Source organism: Biomphalaria glabrata, chromosome 7 (assembly GCF_947242115.1).
Source record: "Biomphalaria glabrata chromosome 7, xgBioGlab47.1, whole genome shotgun sequence".
Lineage (NCBI taxonomy): Eukaryota > Metazoa > Mollusca > Gastropoda > Planorbidae > Biomphalaria > Biomphalaria glabrata.
The window spans coordinates 38,821,701-38,827,700 of NC_074717.1; the positions used below are offsets into that span (position 1 = coordinate 38,821,701).

At 37.0% G+C, this 6,000-nt stretch overlaps 1 protein-coding gene across 6 annotated transcripts in view; it reads left to right on the forward strand.

The window, feature by feature from the left end:
- Positions 1 to 6,000, forward strand: part of LOC106068856 (uncharacterized) — a 108,353-nt gene that overhangs the window by 71,463 nt on the left and 30,890 nt on the right. The gene's annotated exons all lie outside the window — the stretch shown is intronic.

Here is a 6,000-nt window from a genome sequence, read left to right on the forward strand (position 1 = left end):
GGTCACATGTCAAGAACACTGCTAGAACACAAAAAATGGACCAGATAGAGGAGCCAAGTGACATTTTTGGCTCACGAGGCTCCGACACTGACGGGAAGTAATTGAATGGAACCCAATGACGTGTCTTTCTTTCTCTCCCTCTTTTATTTCTTCTTCTTGTTTTAAATGCTAGTTTGACTTTTACGAAGACCAGTGGCGGTTCTAGTCAATTGCTTTCTTTTTTCTTTTTTCTTTTATTTCATCCCCAAGTCTCTCTCTTTCAGTCTTGACACCATGGAAGATGGTAATGGCGTCTGGAGTTCAAAAAGGGAAAATGGAAAGTGAGAGGCTAATGTCTTTACATTAATGGATTGGAGGGATCTCTCCCCCCCCCCCATCTCTCCTTTCTATGTGCCTCTCTCCCTCTCTCTGTGTCTCTCTTTTTCTGTGTGTGTGTATTTTTCTCTCTCTCTCTCTCTCTCTTTCTATTATTAATTATTCATAAATTTTTATATTTTTCTCTTTTACAGACACACATATGATCTCTCTCTCTCTCTCTCTTTTCACACAATCAAAACGTTTCTTTCGGGTTAATGTTACAATTTTAAGCCCAGCCACTGTTATGCCCTAAATAAAATTAAAAAAAAAAGAAGTGTTTTTGTTCAGAGTAGTCGGCCCTTTCTTAGTTTACTTTCCCGTCATGTTTATATTAAAATCTGGTTTGGAGTTCCCGCGAGAATTTTATGGGGTCCCTTTTTACTTTTCCCTTTCTTTCTAGTATTTTATTAATTCCCAGACGATAACCTTTCAGAATGAAAAGAGGGGAGGGAGTGGCTCAGGGAGGGTGAGATCGGGTGTACGTGGAGCAATATAAAGTATTAAAAAAGTGGAAGAGAGAGAAGTGTTTGGGTTGAATTTTTTTTCTTTTCGTTTTCAATAACTGAAACCGTAAGCAGACGTGAGCCTGTCAAAACTCATTGGTTGGTCTTAAGGAAATCGCGTTGAAATGACCAACACCTCTAAGCATGAAGTTGACTGAACGAGGCTTATTAATAAACAGGTTGTCCCTTATCAACTTGTAACCACACAGAGAAACAAATAGAGAAACACAGTCGACCGAGAGAAAAGATTTATTTGATTAGTAGAAATACACAACGCTTCTTTTTGACAAAAATATGTAAAACAAAATATGACTAAATTAACTTTCTTCTTTGACCTACCGAATGTTGGCAAGGCATTCGAACACATGCAACTGTCTTGTTAACGAATAAAGGAATATTCATGCCCTGTTTCTACAGATATCCTACACATCTGTATTGTGTATTCAATATGTATGGAATACATTTCAATGAGAGCCAGACAAAAATAGAAGCTTATTTCTGTAGCTAAGGGAATACTAGGATGTTGTGTTGCTAACACAATGATCAGCTGCCTTTGTATTACAACAGCAGAGGTCGGTTAAGTCTTGGATACCAGTTTGGGTGGGGTTGGGTTTAAGCTCGTAACTTCTGAATTGACGTTTGGTAGTTTTGTATTCACCACATAGAGAAATGTCTACACGAAAGACTTCTCTGACAATCCCATTAGTTATGAACGAATTCAATGACCACTTTAAAAAAAAATTCGTTAAGTAAAATAAAATGAAAACAAATAAAAGTAAAACGGAAACAAATAAAAGTAAAATGGAAGAGCAAAACTTAACAACAGAGTCAAAGACATGGAGACAAAGTAAGAGTCAGAAAACTAGATCAGCCTTTGATTTTGAATTTAATAGATTTTCTTTCCTTTTTTTTTTTCCATTCATTTTTCGAACTCATAAAAAAAAAGTAAAGTTCCCTTACAGACCTGCGATCTATGGGGTAGATGATGTTAAGGTCATCTGTTTCTATGGCCAACGGTTAATAAGCAGGGTGTCATGTGGCCAGCACAACGACCAACCGCCTTTACTTTACACAACTAAAGTCAGGTACCCATTAGAGTTGGATGGACTCAGGAGCGCCCAAAAATCCCGAAGTTAAAAAACCCATGCTTCGCCGAGATTCAAACCTAGGACCCCAGGTTTGGAGGCCTTAACCACTCAGCCACCGCGCCCCCTATTTTCCGAACTAGTTTTTAAATATTTGAGTTTCAACATTTTTTTTCCTTTGTTTTAGTTTCAGTTTCGTTACGTCATCACAGTATTAGGAATACGAGAGTTTAAACGAGGATTTTGTTTTTTAAATTTTGATTTTACTTCAAACTATTGTTGTTGTTATTCAAATTTGTCTTTTTCAATTTCTACAACTCTTTCCGTTAATATTTCACGTTCAAACAGCCATTTTCCATTTCTATTAACGACTTAGGACAACATCGATACCTGGCACTCCACTACCCCCCCCCCCAATCCTCTTTTCTAGTCTCCCAGATGGCTCATCTTGATTTTGTTTTGTTTTTTAATTCTCTGTTGTCCTTGAGGGTCAAATGTCAAGGCTTGGGACAAAGCTATCGTCTTCAGTGACACAGTCCTGCCTCCTCTGTTACACAAGAAAATGGCTACGTAATAATTATTGCCTATTACTGTCACACACAATCAAACTAATACTCACCCCCATCCTCCCAAACGGACATCGATCGACACCGCCACTGACATTGTGCCGCTAACAGGTACTGACACTAACAACATAATTTTATTTTGATGACACATCTCGAGTCAAGTGAAATCTATTTTGGGCACCCACTTCAGAGTCTGACACTAAACCCAGGGCACTTGATTACTCTAGGACAACTCTAGGTCGTTCTTGTAATGATTGAAAGACTGAAAGAAAGGTAACTCATTCGACATGAACAGCAACGCTAGAAAAAAAATAGTAAATGTAGTACTTTTTCAACATATTCGATCTTTATTCCCTAAAGAAAAGTATACAATTTCAACTATTATAATTACGAATTAATTATAAACTACTTCATATTTCCCGATAAATGTTACCACTATCATAGCTCACTAACATAAATGTTACCACTATCATAGCTCACCAACATAAATGTTACCACTATCATAGCTCACTAACATAAATGTTACCACTATCATAGCTCACTAACATATTGCTAACCAACGTCCACCCCTGCCTTTAAGATTTGACTGATATAACATTACCCAAAGTCAAATTTGTATGACACATACTATAAACTCATTGACACATATAGATCTCGCTGTCTCTGCCTTTAAGATCAAAGTGACATGGCCGTCCAATCTTTACGTTTCTATAATAATGTTAATGATGAAAATAAATAAAATAACAGTAAAATAAGAAAACCTAGGTTTGCAGATTAAGTGACTCTGAAAGTTAATTAAACATACATACTTTGGCGACAGCAGTCGGTGGGGTGGCGACAACCGACAATACCGATATCCTCGAAGTCCTGAGCATAAGTAAAAAGACGGTCGTTACCTACCAAACGACAGTGCCACTACAGACCCGCCACGTCAGAAAATTCCTCAGTGGACATAGTTCAAGGGACTTAGTTTCATTGTAACAAATTTCGACATTAATATTGCATCATCCGAATGGGGGAGGGGGGAGAGATTCCTCACAGACATCTTTTTGAGCCAATCGTTTTGAAATAAAATCTTTTGGGTATAGTTTTAATTTTATAATTCTTTTCTTGTAATATATGTATATATATATATATAAAGTTAGTTTTTTTTAAAAAAAAGGATTCATTTCTGCATCACAAAAATAATATTTTCCATTAACTTGCCACGCCACCTACAGACGAAGGAGATAACTCTATAAATATGGCCCATTTCTGCTGTGATAATGCATTATGGTATAGGTTAAAGGTGTTTCAACTCAAAGGTTATTACGTCATTCCTTCCTGTGCTCTTTCTAGCTGGCAGATTGGTTTAAAGAACCTGGAAGGCTAATGGATGGTTCTGGATGTACAGATGATCAGATGGAAAAGTTATTGTGTGTGTGTGTGAAGTGAAAAAGGAGAGGGGAGAAGAGGAGAGGGGTTGATGGGGGGTCTATTGCTACAAATAATTTGTCATACCACACAGCTGATAAATAGTGTTGCATCAAACTGCTCAGTTCGCCAAATTGCTAACTACAATCAATTGCAGATGTCGCATACTTTCTCTCCCCCCTCTCTCGCTCTCTCTCTCTCTCTCTCTCTCTCTTCTCTCTCTCTCTCTCTCAAACACACACAGTCGAAACATAAAAAGCTCTCCATAAACAAAAAGGTATTCAGTATGACTGTGTACACGCAAAGTTTCGGAATTTAGTCATCAGAATTACTCAATATTAGAGCATGACCTAAGCAATTGAAAGGTCAAACCTCACGTGATGAGCTCACATTGATTCGTTGACAGATGCATCATATCGTCTGCCCACACAAACTGGGGATATTTGGCCACATTAGCTATCTACTTGGCCAATTTGCCAACTACAAACTATATACTTGGTCAATTGGCCAACTACAAACTATATATTTGGTTAATTAGCCAACTACAAACTATATACTTGGTTAATTAGCCAACTTCAAACTATATACTTGGTTAAATAGCCAACTTCAAACTATATACTTGGTTAATTAGCCAACTTCAAACTATATACTTGGTTAATAAGCCAACTTCAAACTATATACTTGGTCAATTTGCCAACTTCAAACTATAAACTTGGTCAATTTGTCAACTACAAACTATACACTTGGTCAATTTGCCAACTACAAACTATACACTTGGTCAATTTGCCAACTACAAACTATATACTTGGTCAATTTGCCAACTACAAACTATACACTTGGTCAATTTGCCAACTACAAACTATATACTTGGTCAATTAGCCAACTACAAACTATATACTTGGTTAATTAGCCAACTACAAACTATATACTTGGTTAATTAGCCAACTACAAACTATATACTTGGTTAATTAGCCAACTACAAACTATATACTTGGTTAATTAGCCAACTACAAACTATATACTTGGTTAATTAGCCAACTACAAACTATATACTTGGTTAATTAGCCAACTACAAACTATATACCTGGTTAATTAGCCAACTACAAACTATATACTTGGTTAATTAGCCAACTACAAACTATATACTTGGTCAATTAGCCAACTACAAACTATATACTTGGTCAATTTGCCAACTTCAAACTATATACTTGGTCAATTTGCCAACTACAAACTATATACTTGGTCAATTTGCCAACTACAAACTATATACTTGGTTAATTTGCCCATATCAAAGTATATATTTGGCCATTTAGCCTACTCAAAACTATATACTTGGCCAATTAGCCTACTCAAAACTATATACTTGGCCAATTAGCCTACTCAAAACTATATGCTTGGCCAATTAACCTACTCAAAACTATATACTTGGCCAATTAGCCTATTCAATACTATATACTTGGCCAGTTTGTACACACCAAGTATATACATGGTCAGTTTGCCCACTACAACTATATCTTTGGCAAATTAGCCCCACTCAAAACTATATACTTGGCCCATTAGCCTACTCTAAGCTATATACTTGGCTGATTTGCCCACTATATACTTGCTCACGACTATTTCCATAGCACTTCAGAGATAAGTTGTAAGTGATACACCTACTTATCACTCCTACTGTCAGGTCCTCAACTGGTCATAGAGAACAAACTTCTCCTTACTAAAAAAGTGAACTTCTTTGAAGGTCATTGACCTGCACTGCAAAATAGGACAGAATTTTAATTATAAATTAATATGCAAATATGTTTCGGCGACACGCTTTGAGGTGTATTGTCAACAGGTAACGTAAAAAGGGAGGGCGCTCTGAATGGGTTACTCGGGGCGAGAAGTTTGGTAACAGCTGTAGTGATAGAAACAGTGTCGGTACCAAAGAGGACCGTGAAAGTCGTATCAATAGAAGGACTTGCTATTATAGCACAAGAGGTCATATAGGTGTCAAGGGAGCTAATTAGGTTTTAATACACAGTCACGGACGCGTGGTCTTTTGTGTGTGTGTGTGTGTGTGTGTTTGGAGTTCACATT